The following is a 17155-nucleotide window of genomic DNA, read 5'->3' on the forward strand; positions in this document are numbered from 1 at the left end:
TATGCATCTCTATTCTGATTCAAATGGCAGAACATGAGGTAGCTAGTTCTGTTGAACCAGTTGGTTCTCCACTCCTTGGAAAAGGTTTTCCACAAGAATCTTAGTGCAGTGTCTATTTGCCTATTCACCTTTGCTTCCACTATGCTCACAAATGAACAAACCACAAAGAAGCTATTATCTAATCAGCCAAAAATATTGCATATGCCACTGAGAGAAAGCTAAACTTTCACTCACATTGATATTGCTATTTCTAAAACTAATGCATATGCATTATGGATAATAGTGCTTTAAATTTGATTTTTAAAAAACATTTACTAGAAGTTATTGTTTTTCTGTAAGACTTAAAATAGTATAAAAAAAGAATAACTAGTCACAGAAAGAGACTCTTAGAACCAAAAAAATTAAAATAATCTATTGTATTTTTACCATATTATGGCAAAACAATTCTGTAATTAGAAAAATTAGTTTAAAAATGACATAATTAAAAATAAGATGGACACATGGTAAACATACTGTGATAAACAAGTTCTGTTGGTTGCAGAGTCCATCAGAAGGAAGTTTGGAAAAATAAGCAGAAAGTTGTCTGATTGTAAGTTAACTCTTCATAAAAAATAATAATCACAAAAACACAAAAAGGCAATTCAGATAATTTTATACAGGTCACCCCTGAAGTATTTGGATATTCAGTGTTTTATTGCTTCACACACAGTATTCTTCCTCTGGCCTGTGCCATAGGAAGGTGCCTGGAATTAGAGGACTGACATCTGAATGACAGATAAGATATGCTTGGCAAAAAGTCAGCACTGCACAGTTCAAGATCAGCAGTGGTACTTTTTGTGGGCTCAACTCTGTGCTTTGAAATTATTTTGAAATAATAATTCTTTCAAGATAAAAGAAAAGGCAATATGAAGTAATGTACAACCACATATTACAGGTAACTCACTTCAGCATAAACTTTATGGCAATGTTGCAAAAAACAAATTCTTATTCTTAATCCCTCTGAAATTTGGAGAAAAAGTCCTTGGGATCGTGCCAGATCCTGGCAAACCTTCATGGACACCAATCAGTAATAACACTACTTACAGTTATCAAAATAGGCAATGTACATTGCAGGAATAAAACCAACTACTGAAATTCTGATCAAAAGCATTAGCTTTGATTCTTGATTTAAAAACAAAAAACAGTGATAGAAATATGAATTCTGTAACTTCAGATATTGTTAAAAAGCCATTATTCTAACATTTCACTAGACATAAGTAGAAAATCATCCCAAAAATAAAGAAACTTGGAAGAAAACAGATTTTTTAGACATCATCTCTGTAGTTCTCACTGTACGTAGATGGAACAGGTGCCATTATGTCCTGCTATAACATTTTAACAGGAAAGCAAAGGAAAAAGGAAATCAAGTAAGAATATAAGTCTTCCTAAAATTATTAGTATCATACAAAGAAAATGGAAAAAAATAATTCAGTGTTTTTAGATCCAAGATCCTCTCTCTCCTCTCTTGATGATAAAATAAGGCAGTGGCAAAGGGAACATTATAGCAAATAGTTGTTACTATACTAAACTATTCTCTACACACATTAATGTTTATTGTTTTTAATGATTATTAATGACATCATAAATAGAGCTGACAATAATCCTAATATACATTTAATTCTTCTTATTGAAAGAGAACAAATTATTCTCTCTATGAATAGGTATATAACAGGTATATATGTCTCTAAAACACTTACAATATGCCGGATAATCCAAATATTAAAAAAATATGTTTTAAATGTAACTCAGTGTTCTATCTCCACAATTGAAAGCATGCAACATATCAACAGAATTTTCTTAAAGGTATTAAATTTTAAATTTTATTCTACTTGCAAGTCAGCCTTAATTTTGGAGGGAGAGTTCAGAACCTTTATACACCAAAATGAAGCATACAGGTTTTTGCCCAGAAATCAGTAATGCCAAACAGTATAATCCTATTTCATTGCTGAAGAAGAAAGTTTATATTCTGTTGTATTTCTTAACATCAAACATATCCTATTATGGCATGTTGGAAGTAATCTATAACAAGAACAATCATCATACAAGATACAAAAATACCTCTGATTCGAACTTGTAATGAACTTTCATTAGATACAAGACCTGTGTCTTGCTTACAACTTGAAATAATGTATGCTCAAAAACAGCAATAAGAGTTATTCTATTCTTAAAGAAAACACACTGTTGATCCAATTATTTTGAAATAGTGAGCAGCTACAGATAATTGCTTATGTGTACATAGCTACAGCTTGGTGCTCTGTCATGACTTCCTCCTGGTGAGACCTTTGTATCCCCCTTTGGCTGAATTACTCTGTTGGAATGATATTCACAGAAAAGGTGTTATAACTAACAAGAAACGTGAAAACTTTTCACAGAACTGGAAACAACAGGTGGTATTCTGCAGAACCATCTTCAGTAGAAAAAGAAATTGGAGTATAACACACCAGTGGGAAAAAAAGTCTAATAATCCAAAAGTTAGCAACAGATTTTCTCAGATTCTTATAAAATCTGCCCCTGAACAATATTCATATAGAAGAATGGAAGCTGGTGTCTTCTGTTAAAGTAAAAAAATTACAGATGTTGAGAAACCTCCTCACTGCTCAAGCTAACATCAGCCTTCCTCACTTAGACATACAATTTCCTGTAACCGTGCCAAAATCTGCAGCAATATACATACTGCTTTATAACACTAAGTTGAGATCACGAAAATCAGTTCACTTGCAACTCAACTTGGATTGAAAGTATATAGACAGAAAACAGTTGGCAGTCATAAAATATATTAAATTACTTTGGAACCTGCTCTGTTCTCTCTTACTCTTGACCTACGGATCACACGTTGTGAGAATCTGGTTGATTTTGGTAACCTATTCTACTGTTAGACAAATCATTAAATAACTGTAAAGACACCAAAGACTGCTCAGAAGTGGATATGTCATTTTAATCAAATTGTTCTACTTATTCCAAAACATTTCCCCCCCGTACTGCTATTAAATATACACAAAACAAAGAGGAATGAAAAGCATATACTTCCATTCATAAGATGCTATCAAGTATACAGCAAACTATAGCTACAGGCTTCCCTGTGCATATTTAGAAATGTGGTATTTCCCCAACATAGAGCAAAGAATCAACCCTTAGCATAAATGCTAAACAACTGATGCTCTTCTGAGAACTCAAAGATGTAGACACTGAAAATGTACCTTCCAGATGTATAGATATTTCTATCTATACAGCTTTTAATGGCATCAGAATAGTCATAGCTAGGAAATAGTCTAAAACTGCCAAAACTGTCAATGACAGCTGTCATGGGATATTTGACATCTTTGTTGAATTTGATTGTCCAAATCTATCAGATCAAAAGATGTTTTGTTTTATTTTTTCCAAAAGTTGTACAAGGAGTCATAATTTTTATTCTAATTGACTCTCCTGAGATGGTTCTTTGGAAGGGAACAAAAATAAGAATTTAGAAAAAAGTTCAAGTTACTTCTGCTCTCCAGTGTCCACCCCTGACACAGTTTCAGTGTAATTATTCTTAAATAAGGGCAGTTGCCAAGAGAAAAATGTGAGCAGAACAAGAATGAAAAAAAATAAATCTCAAATGATCCACTTACTCTCAGAGCTTTCACTAAGCCAGTTTCCTCAGAGGGTGATTAACTTCAGTGTAGCAGAAGCTAAGACAGTAGGCTATTTTCAGTGCTGTCACTACATTCCTCAGTGACTTTTTTGGAAGCTTAAGCAGTCAAGACTGGTCGGTAAATGACCACACTAAGACATGCAGTTCTGCAACAAACCCACAGACTTCCTAGGAGCAAAAAATGTTACCACCTTTCCATAGAGTGCAATGATACGTTCAGAGTAAATGACCTGTTTAGCTTTCTTCACCTGGAATCACATGCTATCACCCTGCTGCCTGCTCCTTACTGGGTAACTCATCTGGAGATTCCTGACTGAGGTGCCTGGAGCTGTGAATGTTCTCCAACACATTGGATAAGCACTAAGTCCAGAACTAGAGCATAACCAATAGCTCTAAATATGGTATATAATAGGTACCTATATAGGATAATACAATTGCATAGTATATATACACTGGATACTATATATATAATATACTATAATGTGTATATATATATATATATATATATATATGTATATGTATAATATACTATATAATATATATTATATTATATAGAATATATATAATATATATAATATATATAATATATTATATATAAGATATATAATATAATATATAATATACTATAATGTATATAATATATAATGTAATGTATAATAATATACTATAATATACTATAATGTATATGTATATATATATATGTATATATATATATATGTATATGTATACATAATGTACTATACAATAGTATAGTATAATAGCTAGCTATATAGTATATATAATAGCTGTAGCTCTAAAAAATGTACAGACAGGACTGGCCAGTCAGAGGTAACTTAATAATAGTAACAACAATCATAGTGATAATCATGACAGTGTGAGAATGAAGAAATGAAGAATAAGTTTACAGTGTTTTCTCAGAGAAAGAGTTAATTAGATTTGCTGTTCTAAAAATTACAGCAGAACATAACCACATCAGGAAAATGTGATTGTAGCTCACCCAGCAGGACTTGCCTTAGTGGCTGAATTTCTCAGCAGGCTTGTGACACTGGGCAATCAGCATCTTAATGATGCAAGGCCCCAGCGCTTTCACCAAGCTATCTTATCATCACAATAAAGACACCTGTCCTCAGTCTTCTAGGGAAGAAAAGAGGAGAGGCAAAAAACAATGGCTCCAACCAACTTTTTTCTTCTCTCTTGTGCCTCAATGGCTCTTGTTTATCCTGTCAATGAAAAGGCTTCCTGTCTCATGCTTAATAATTCTGTGTTCAATAATAAAGTGCATTACCTTGCTCTCCGCTAGTGTTACCGATTTACATTTTTTGCAGGCTTTTGTTGACCTTAACAATGTAAGTATTGCAGAAACACATGAAATAATTACAAATTTTCTGCTTCTTTTGTATTACTGTCAATGACATGGCTGTTCATTTCTTCATATCCCAAATATTTAGAATTCATCTTTGCAGGTAGCATGAAAGGGTTCACTACCTCATCTGTGGAGGGTGGCAGGAAAAAAGTTTCTTTCTTTAGCAGCTGACATTTCTCCTCATTATTTTACTTCTGCTTCTCAAACATTTCTAGTTACACTGCCTGTGTTGCCTGACTTAGTTTCTTTGCACCTTTAAGTTTCCCACCTTCAAAGACTTCAGGTTTCCTGGAAATGGGCCTGTACCCCTCAGGATATCCAGTAGGGCTGAGGAGGACCACCAAAGTACAGCATATATATGAGGGTGCACTAGAAACATAAAAGACACAAACCATCCTCTACTGTCATTCACAGATTTCTTCATTAATTCTCCTTCTAAAAGGGGAAGGCTATATCCTCCTTGTGGAAGGGAGAAAGTGAAAAGCAAGAATTTCTGCATCTGGCAAGAGACAGAACAAACTTTCTCTCAGAAAAAGAGATGCTTAAAACAAGCAGTGGTGGGATAATACGTCAGCCTGCCATCACAGTATCTCTAGAACTGAAAGGAAACTCTAGCATCTGACTCCAGAATTACTTGGGGATGCTGTGTCACCCTCAGCTCAGATAACTTGGCCTGTGTTCTGAATTGTTTAATGGCTGACATTCTTTGGACTGTGACACCAATTTTACCCCAAGTGCTCTCCCACATTATTTCCCCCTTGAGACCATGATTCCTACCTTACACAGTGAACTGAGGTGTACTGGGCAAAGACCTAATTCTGCATTTTTTTTATAGCTTTCACAATCCTTTTAAGCCAGAAAACAGTATAATAAGTCAAAGCAGTATAATAAGACAAATAAATACTTTTTATATATATGGCCATTATAAGACTGCAAATTCAATTTTGTCACACAATATGAATAAAATTGCTCTTCATACCAACCTTCTAATCAAACTTATTGTGAAACACTGGTACTTGACTCAAAGATTCCCACACTGGGAGACAAATGTAAAAAACATATTGGAAATGCAAAGTAAACTCAAAATTTCAAAATCCACTTTAATGAAACATTCATCATCAATTTTTATAAATTAAAATATATGGCAAGAAGCTGAGACATTAACAATAATGTCATCTCTAGTTATTTACCTTTGAACGAATTAATTTTCACTTATAATAATTTCCCTTGGAGTGACCAAACCCAATATTGCTGCCCACATTAGTTAGGTAGATCTGGAACAATCACAAGACCAGGAAGTCATGATATGATGTGTGACAGAATTTCACTGAAGAATGACCTGTGTTCCATTCTGTGTTTCCTTCACAGTAATGAAAACCGGCTTCCTTTTTAATGATATGTGCAACTTATAGTTGCACATCATGCAGAAAAATGCAGTAGATCTGCAAAACTGCAATGACTTTTTCCCAGTATTTTCCAAAGAATAATGTTAATTTTTTACTTTCCTTGAAAATATTAAGCATAAGTGAAAAAACCCCTCATAATTAAATATAAATTGAATATAATCCTTTCCCAAACCAAGACACTTAATCAGAAATAACAAATAATCCCCAACCAAATCAACACAATCTTATCGCAAGTTAGAATTTCATTTGGGATCTGAATCCATGAAGGACAGAATAAAGAGGAAAGATTAACACATGAAGTTGTAACAAGTTTCATCTATTGCTTTTCATCAAAAAACATCAAAAGGACCAATGGATTTAGTGACTTTAGGGACCCCAGTTTTTCCAGGGTAATGTTTCATGGCAACACAGTTCTTAGAAGTGCATGTGCCTGAATCATTTGGATGTTAGAAGTAGTTGATCACCATCTTAATTTACAGTATTTCATGCTAATAATAAGTATTACAAAGTGTTTCACCAAAGCCAAGTGAAATATTAGGAAATTTAACTCATTGCATTGACATTTTTTGGCCTTTCTGAACAAAAAAGAAAAAAAAAATTTTTTATTAAGCATTTGATACTCACAGAGACACAGAAAAATTATGCTTTTCTTTATTTTGTTCTTACATATTGCATGTATTAAAAATGAAAGACACAGACATCAGGGTCTGACCAAAATTAATTCTGCAATTTTTGATCTAGCATCTTGCTGAAGCAGCTTTTAAAGGCAAAAGAATGCACTATTTTTGCTAAGGACAAAAATAGCAGCAGTATTAACTTGGGTCTGGTTCATACTGCTGGTAAGCCCAGACCCTTTGTATTCCAAATCTTTTATATACAACAATATGCAGATTTTGTGCAATATGATGAAGAACGCAAAGAAAGAACTCCTAAAAAAGGCATAATCTTTTTTACAATATAAACATTTTCAAGTGAGCATGTGCCTGACTTTGCAGACAGCAGTGTGTTATCTATGTAGGATGTATGTGCTTTTACAGTGTAAACACAAGGAAGAATAAAGATCTACTATGAAATCTGTGAGTAAATGCTGTAAAAGAGTGTTTTCTCACAACTTTAAAATATAGCTTATATACCTTGCTAAAGTAACAGTAATACACATAAATGCAATGTACATATTTGTTTTCTACATAATTCCACAACTTGGAGAAGTCTTGGGAGACTTGTCTGGCCTGGCAACAACCTTGTTTACGGGCAGAGAGGAAGCATTAGCCCGTGTTTGTATACACTGCCTGTCCCACAGAACTCTTTCAGAGAACTGAGGCCACTGCCATGAGTGCCAGACCAGAGCTCTTTCCCTCAGAAAATTGATGCTCCTTTACAGCCTCCCTAAGGCTGGATGAAGAAGAACAAAATCACATTGTTAATCCAGGCAATCACCTGGGCTTTCATGAGGTAACTGGCGTTTGCATTGGTGATGTCACAGGGAAAATTTCAAATTGCATATTTAAAAATGGATAAAGTTTGCCTCTCCTACCTGTCTCACCGTCCATCCTACGGATTTATTATATTTCTTTAGCAGAGCCTGCAAGGATCAGCAGGAGAATGTATTAGTTTGAGAATGTAGAAATTATAGAGTTGCAGCTGGCTTGATGGCAACTGAAGTTAAAAACATTTCATGAACAGCCTCCCCAGTAGGAAATCATCCACAAGGATGTGTTTTTTGTGAAACAAAGTAGGAATTAAAAAAAACCCTTTGGTGCTTCCCCCAACCCTGGCCTTTCCAAAACCAGCAGCTGGATAGGATTTCCACTTCACCTCACACATAAACAAGAGGCTGATAGCATGGGTTCAGAGGTAGTGTCTTGGACTGGGGAGAGTGGCATGGAATTTTTAAGCACCAAGTTTGTGCCACTCATTTAAACAATGAATGATGTATGAAAACATCTAAGCTCTGACTGCCACAAAAGCTGCTTTCTGTGCACTGCAGTAGTAAAACAAGTAGAGAATTGCCCACATTTGTTAATCCACCAGACGTGGGAGTACATAACCTACAACAAATTTTTAATATTCTTGATATACCATTCTAGTCAATGTGGGGAAGATTAATAAAATCAAAAAGTCGTATTTGATTTGGATTTGAAAACAGAAATTATTTAAGACTTAGAAGTGAGATGTGTAATAACAAAACCCTAAATACCACATTTCTAATTACATTCTTACCACAAGTTTCGTTTTGCTCTTCCAAAAACTGTGACCATGGCAGCATAAAGGTGCACTTCTAAGGAGAGTTATATCCCATGGATGATACCATGCTGGAGCAGGCTGAAGGGCCCCAAAGGTCTGCAGGTCATGTGCCAATTAATGGCAGAGCAGGTGAAAGGAGTAAAAAACAAAGAGCAGCAAAAGGACAGAGCTGCTGCAGACCAGTCTCCAGGACCACCTGAAGGCTCCAAATGCAACAAATGACATCAGACACAGGAGATGAGGATGGGGAAAGGAGAGGTATGTGCATGAAGGTGAAGAGTTTGCTCCAACATTTTGTCTTCTCTCTTTCTCACAACTGGAATCAGTGATTAAAAGCTTATGTTAATTGGAAATAAATCAAGTGAATTTCCCTGACTCAAGATTGTACCTGTGATAAATGCCCACGATAAGAACATAAAATTAATTCTGAGCATGCAATAGAAGATTGAGAATCATACATTTCTTTAACTTTCCACTGTTTTAAGATCATACAAAATTAAGTTTGGTACAATATTCATCTGTCTGTAAGAAATTAAATGATTCAGAAAAACAACCACAGTTGGTTAGATGATGGAGATCTGTAAGATTAAAAATACTTTTGTTTTATTCAAATTTATGGTTAGAGATTAAAGAACATTGTGCTTCCACACCTGCCACGCTGATATTTGTGAAATGGATGACTCAATTTTAATATTTGAAGTAAATACTTGTAATTAAGTTTATAATAAATTATATATTCTATTTTTAAAAAATCCTCAGTGAAGCGGATTAGCCTACGTGTTAACCTCCACTGAGTCATCTATAATGTCTTTAGTAAAGCTGAAGTAAATGTCACAGTGTAGAAATAATATTATTTGGTCTACTGTTTAAACCTGGCCTGTCTGTGAGATACATCCAGTGTCTGAGCACTCAATGTGCTTTGGATGAATAAGATAGACCAGGGCACATGACCAAATGTCTATGGTAGATCACACTATATGGCCAAATGTCCCAAGCTGGCATCCAGGAGCTGGAACAGTGGGGCCTTAGTGCATACTCTGATACAAAGATATGGCTAATATCCTGAAGTCTTCAAGTGCAGGAGTTAAGGGAGCAAAATGGTAATTTGAGATGAGAGATTGCAGAGAGGAGATAGCCAGAGGGTGTTCACACTCACCAAGGCGTCAAATTGTCAGTCTTGGTAAAGAATTTATCATTAGAGAATAAGAACAGAAAGATACAGGCCTGGAGACCTCTCAATCTTCAGCCTTTCAGGAAACCTGCATCCATTGCTTACCTTCAGATAACACAGGAATCAATATAGGACTATATTAAGAGATGGAATAAGGTAACACATGTTATTGCCTTAGCAATTACAAGGGCCAACAATTGGGCTGAATCATGCAGCTTACCCTAATTACAGTAGAGGAAAAAAGGTGACCACGGAACATTAGAGATGAAAAGACTATCAGAAAAGAGCCTGTATACTAAAATAAAAAACTAAAAAGGCAGCTATTGCAAACTAACCAAAAGAGGAATTTGATTTCTGCCCTGGAAAACTATATTGTCTTTTGGATTTATTTATTTATTATCTTGAGATAATAATTTAATTTAAAAATGGCTTGGAAAAATTTATACTAGTGATAAGGTTTCAGAACTGACACTGTGTTCATCTGGCACTTAACTTTTGATCATTCAATGTCCTTCTTTGAAACTTTCTGAATTTAGTTAAACATGACATTTCCTTATGGCTTCATTTCCTGTTAACAGCCTTGGCAGTAAATATTCAGTTTTAAATATGAACACCTATTCCACCTTCTGGTTTTTTGCTTTTAGTATTATGCCCTTAATCCCAAAATGCAGACTAACAGATGAATCGTCCATATTCAGTCTGGATCACCTTGATTATTTGTGCATCAAGTTTTATGTTTAAGTAAAAATATATCTTTTAAAAAACAGTTACTAGGACATTGTATTTCCCTTTATTTTTCTGGATTCCCAGATGCCATCATAGAGGCCAAAAGGGGACTTAAAACATAGAATATTTCATGGTTCTTAAGACAGTGTCTACTAATGCAAATGAGATGCAATGGTCATTGATAGTTTAGAGGTATTAGTAAACCAGGCGGTAAAATAAACAGCAAGACAATGTGTCATGGTGTCAGTAAAAAAAATTCTGGCTGCACTTTCAAAACTCGTTTAGCCAGACAAATTATGTACAAGTCTAACTAGACAATGGCTTCAGATATTCAAGAGATCAAGAAAGGTGTTACTTTTGGTTTTTAGACACATAGAAAAATACCTTGTAATAAACTTAAAAAAACCCCAAAAATGCAACAAGCCTCCATGATACACTTCTGATGTCAGTTTTTAAGCAGGCTACTGGATTTCACTGGAAAGGTACTATACATATGTACATGGTTTAAAATAAAATTAATAAGCTAAACAAAGCATTTGGGGTTTATCAGCTTGTGGAAAGAAAAACTTAAGGGGAAGTCTACATTTTCAGACAGGAAATCTTTCCAAGAAATATACAACCTGGAATGAGCAAGTTTTAAAGTTTCAAACAAATTCGAAGGCAGGCCCTAGCTTCTCCTGGAAATTTTTTTTTATAATGATAAATTTGCCTTCTCTGTCAAATTCTCAATGTCAAAAAGATATGGTCTTATTTTTCTGCCTCCTACTCATTCAAGCCACTTAGTAAACTGACTGGGATTATCTGGAAGCAAAGGAGTACCATGATTGCATCACAATACGGACCATAACTGGATCACTAAAAAATTTTTATTCCTGAATGATGAAAATAAAACAAATGCATGTCATTAGTAAAATAAATCTGCAGGTTGTGATGAATTCTAGACTTTAAAAAAGAAAATAAAAGTTTTTTTAAAATACTTTCCAGCTGGTTGTGGTCTTGCTGCAAATGTCATCTGCTTACACATTTCACAGTACAAAATGGTAGGCTACATGCAAACTCTTGTGATGCCTTAGATAAATAATATTAAAATATTTCTATACTTATTATATGCATTTTCTTATCTTCCTTTTTTTTTTTTTTTTTTTGTAAGAACTTACTAACTCACTCCTTTTTGTAATAAGTAATTGGTGATCTCTACAGCAAGAGTTTTTACATGGACTTTTTCAATGCAATATTATTTTTCCAAGCAGTAGAAATCTGAATAGTAATTGAGAGCTCTATCCTATTTCGTCCCAGTATTAATCTCTATCAGTGAATATGGTAAACATAAATGATACTTCATAGGCTGTGATCACAGGACTTAGCAAGAGCTGTATTAGTTTCTTTCTTGGTAACCTTAGGAGACTATTTCAGAGTCTGAAAAACAAAATTAAAAGTACAAAGACATTTCAAATATGTGTTTTTGTAAAAATGGAAATCACCATAAAATGTAGAGACACTAATTAACCATCAACACCTGCAATGAAGATACTGATGACACCTTATAAGTTTCAAAATACTATAGAACAATGAATGTGCAGAAGAAGAAGGTTCTCAATGTACTATTATTGACTATTCTTGAGACACAGTTCTAACTTTTCCTCATAAACTGTCAAGCCACTAATAGCAGCTATAAAAAATCCTAGTAGACTTAATGTTCACATTCCCAAGATTTTTTTTCACACTTTCCCGATGTCATTACCATATAAAATAAAATGTTAGTCTTTAAATTTATCTTAGACTTTCTCAACAATTAAACATAGCAGTACCTTTTTATTAATCTGCAATGCTTGGCATCTTTTTATGTCTAAAACAAAAAATAAAGAATAAAATAACACTATCAATTCCTCTACTAATTTCAAAAAGATATCAAAAAACTCTCCTTTCTTTCTTCTCTCTTTTTTCAATCCTTAGACATAGTGGCAACCAGAATTATGATTTGTTTAGAAACCTGAGAGACTCTAAGAATTTCCTGGGGGACAAGTCTGTGAATTACTACTAGATAACTAAAGCTGCAAGCTAAGTTTAAATCTACCTCACCACCCCCCCCCCTTTTTATTTTTTTTTTACTTTTTTGAGTGATATCAGATCAATCTCTCAGTTAAGATTGACTCCATCATTCTATCAGGTAGTCACCCAGGGCTTAATCCTTACAGAGTCATTTTACAATCTGTCTCTCGGCCGAGACAACAATTCATTTCACACCCAGATGTCCAGCACTCTGAAAATCAGTTGAAAGGTGAATTTTAGAGTTTAGGAAGTGAGGAATAAGGCCAAATCTCTAACACATACTGGCTTTAAAGAAAATCTCTTCATGCAGCCTATTTCTAAAAGAGAACCTACTATATTCTCTGGCCAGTGCATCTGTTTTTCTGCACATGTACATTCTTATTTGAGCCAACATGCAAATGATGGATCATTTGTTTAGTAACGCAGAGATTAACGTTAATATGTACCATAGAAAAAGTGATGATAAATAAAATCAAAATGCCACTGATCTAAATTTGAAAGGAAAAATACCCAGAAGTATCTAGGAATATTTGTAAATCACACGCTGCGAAACAGCTAATTTGAAAGAAGATATAAATTCTGATTAGCTAACCAGGGGGAAAAAGGAAAAAAAAAAGTCCTATCCAGAAAATGGCTTTTATTTTATCTCACTTTGAACTGGAGCGTAAACTGGCATGGAGTACTGCATGTAAAAGCCATTTAGGTACAATCAAAAGTCATTTTCATCAGCACAGATGCCCCAAATTGACCACCATAATGTGGTGGATTAAATGGATCTTGGAATTAATCACATATGAAAGAACTTCTCTTGAATGGTGGAATCACATGGGACCTCCACATACTGAGATGTTATCAATGCACTATTCGAACAGCTTTCTAAAATGCTGAAAGTAAGTCTTTGTCTTGTAACATTTTTCCCTCACAATTATATGAATGCAGGCAAATGGCGAGGAATACTAACTGTATGCAGTTAACTATTTAAAAAGGCAAATAACTCTGGCATAGCAATGTCTGTACTGTCAAAATTATTAGTTATTTCTAATCTTGATGATGAAGGGCTTGATTCTATAACATAGGACAGAAGAACAGAAGAAAGAACCATCAGAAAGAATTGGTAAGGAGTACAGTCATGTTTTCCTCACTGCTTTTCTCAATCTGCAAAATCTATTCAAGCTGGGGGACTGGAAAGCAAATGTCATGTTTGCAAAACAAAAGAGGAAAACATCCCCAGAATCATAGGGCGTATGAATAAATTTAAATCTATTTGAACTTCTGTGCAAAATCTATAATGAGGTAATGTAATTTCCAAGGTGGGTCGAAGAAGCACAGCAGTGTGGTAAAGTGTCATCCTGTGAGTCAATACAGAATCCATGAGCATTGGTCATTAGGGGCAATGGCATGAAGAACACACTTTAAAATATGACCTTAGGTACACAGGATTTATTTTAAAATTGAAATCTAAAGGGGAAAAAAATGCAATAATAAATTTTAAAAAAGGCTCTGTCTAGATAAGGTTCCATATATATTAAATATAAGTACCTAGAGACAGAAGAATATTGCACAGTTTGCTTTACATACCTATGATCTTTAAAGAAATCAAGCTAAATGGCATACATGACTGCTGCAAATTCTTTGCCACCTCTCTGTTTTTCATGAGGGCACAATCATGCTTCCCACAACTTATGCGCAGTGACACCCCACAACATTTTCAGAAAATTCAAGAAGTTTCCTGCTCCCCATACATGTTTCCCCAGAGTTAACACTTCTAATCTTAATCAATCCTTTGTAGTATTTCTTTTCTGAATAAATAAGAAAAGATCCAAAGTGATTTTTTTTTAGTCTTCCTCTAAGTCTTTGAAATCTGCACCTTGCCCATGTTGGGGAACAACCATCACTCAAACCAGAAAATCTGACCTGATGCCAAACAGAAAATTTCTAGAGAATGAAACTGACTGTCAAAACCATAAAAGAGGACAGTGATTGAGGGAACCATATGGCAAGGACTAAAAGTCTTTCTCTCCTTAAGTATAACCAAACACCCCAATTGCGTACCACACCCACTGAGGCAATCATTCTTCCCTATCACCAGGATACAAACTATTTATACAATGTATAACTGTTCTAACACGAAGAAAGTGAGAAAGATCATCCCTCAAATGATGGAGAACTGTTATTTAAGTCAGTAGGTTTAAATTTCTGATTTCATCTTTTGCAATGAGATTTGGAATATACGTCATCAGAGTTATTTAGAAAGAAAAATGAAAAGCAACAGACTTTGAGATATTGGCCATGAAACACAACATAAAATCAGGGGCAACGTTTTAGACCAATGCTTGACCTAGCCCAAAGTTCTGCTTTCAGTAGTGGGCATTAATAGGGCAGTTGTACAGAAAGATTTTTTTCCAGATGACGGCGTTAGGCTCCAGCAATTTCTTAGCCAGAGTCTCCCTGAGCAGGGGGGTGCTGTTTTCTGTGGACCAAACCTTTCGCATTCCATGTATGTATTTAAACTTGGAAAGTTTTTACTTTTACTATAATGGAAAAAAAATGACATATAAAGGATGAATAAATTTCTAAAATCATGTTTGAACAAGGTTGAGGCTTTCACATTTGGGAGGTGTTGGCGTCAACATAGCTGGCAGCTAAATTCCAAGCTAAATTTAAGAAGCATATATAATGTCCTAGTCTTACATGAATATTTATTTACAGGAGCAAAGCTGAGCTCTTCCAACTCTACAACCCCTGTCATCTTAGTGAGGGAATCCTGTCTGAATTTTCCTCTTCATTGTAAGTAAAAATCTCTCCCTACAGTGGAAAAGGACAAAATCTAATTGTTTTTGTAATACTGCCTTTTATTAATATTTTCTGTGTTTGAGAATAAGTAAGACCTAAATATCTACAATGACATTATTTAACCTTCTGCTAGCACCTCTTTTTAGAGCAGAGAATTCACTGCCACAGTTAACTTCCAGTAAGAAACCCAAGAACATTCATATACACAAAGACAAACCCTTACTTTACAATCAGAACATTACAATTTTATTAGGAGACATTCAAGAAAAATAGATTTATGTAAATTAATTTTATATTATACTGGTAACTTGAAAATCTCCATAGAGCTTTGCAAAATACTAGATAAGATAAGAAAAGATTACCTGAACCACAGAGGGAAATCACATATTATAAGAGACTTGGCTTTAAGCAACTAATTTAAAGTTAGATTTTATTAAACCTTGGGTTTTTTCAATCAATAAGCTTAACAAGGAGAAAAGTCCTATTCCATTTAATGACACTGTAAATGCAACAGAAACATAATAGGTCTACAGGTTGTAAAAAAAATTGTATTTCAAAGAATTCTTTCAATATCACCTGTGAAAAGGGTAGAATGAAACATTAATTTTTTTAATCAATTTAGAGGTATTCTTTTCCTCTAAATGTTCATAACACACTAACTCTAGTCTACCAGAAGAAACATCAGGTTTTGATGTGATTATGACTTGTTGATTAAGCTGTTAAAAGACGGTGAAAGCTCTGAAGGTTTTCTTGCAGTTAGAAGGTTTGTACTGCTGTTTTTCTCCTAAATGGATTCTCCAGTGTCTAACTGGAGATTCATCTCCTGCTGCCTATTTTCTGTCTAACAGGGAACTCAGAGGTTATATGTGTTCTTTTTTTCCTGGAGCTTGTAAGAACATAAGTATTTTTGAGACCTCTAGCCCCTGTCAAATTTAGTTGAAACATTTGTGTTTTAAAGTTATTAAGGAGGTGGGAGAGAAGTGGAGAGAAATCCACAAGTGCATAATGTGGCTGTAACACTTTACATCCACAGAAGATCAGTTGAAAACATTAAACAAATATATAGTATCACTGCCCACTTTTGGATTCATAGACTACATCAATAAAATCATATTTTATTGAGGCAAATACAACTCTGCAGATGGCTGACAACTCCCCTTATGGAAGAATTCAGATAATCTGGGGCTGGCACACCCAGCCCACTCACCCCCATCTTCCTGGGATCACACACAGCACGTCAGACATTTCTTGGCAGGGTATTTTGATAATCCTGAACAGACCAACCTTTTGGAGCACTTCCAGGCAAACGTGTTCTGAAATAGCCTCTTTCTAACCTGTTTCCAGAAATCACAAGAACATTGCAGATCCAACCAGGGAATTTGGCTCCATGTCTTTAAGCAACCAGGTTTTGGTTACCCTGAACAGCAGAACTGCCCTGAATGCCTAGAGATATATAACACCAATATAATCCAGACAAATTTTTATTTTGGATTCATTACTTTTTAGTTAAAAGAACCGATACTTTCTTCTACCTTTAAACATTTAACATATTTTAGTACTGCATTTCAAAGTATTTGATGTAAAATATTTTCACGGTTTATTTTTAAAAAGTGATCTCATTAAATATAATATAATGTTAGACATAAGATAATTAGTTTTCAGTTTGTCCTTATGGATTATCTAGACAGGTGTAATTAAGGATTTCAGATTATCACTTTATTCTATTATATACT

At 34.5% G+C, this 17155-nt stretch overlaps 1 protein-coding gene across 17 annotated transcripts in view; it reads right to left on the reverse strand.

Annotated features, from left to right (window-relative positions):
• TENM3 (teneurin transmembrane protein 3) overlaps window positions 1-17155 on the reverse strand; it is a 1287001-nt gene that overhangs the window by 480095 nt on the left and 789751 nt on the right. The window contains exon 1 of one of the 17 annotated variants that reach the window (XM_058025027.1): window positions 7974-7989. The exons of the other annotated variants lie outside the window; for them this stretch is intronic. The gene's annotated coding sequence lies outside the window, so the exon portion shown is untranslated. Of the gene's footprint in view, window positions 1-7973; window positions 7990-17155 lie in introns of those variants that run through there. 17 annotated transcript variants of the gene reach the window in all.

This window comes from Melospiza georgiana, chromosome 5, assembly GCF_028018845.1.
Source record: "Melospiza georgiana isolate bMelGeo1 chromosome 5, bMelGeo1.pri, whole genome shotgun sequence".
In the NCBI taxonomy this organism is placed as follows: Eukaryota; Metazoa; Chordata; class Aves; order Passeriformes; family Passerellidae; genus Melospiza; species Melospiza georgiana.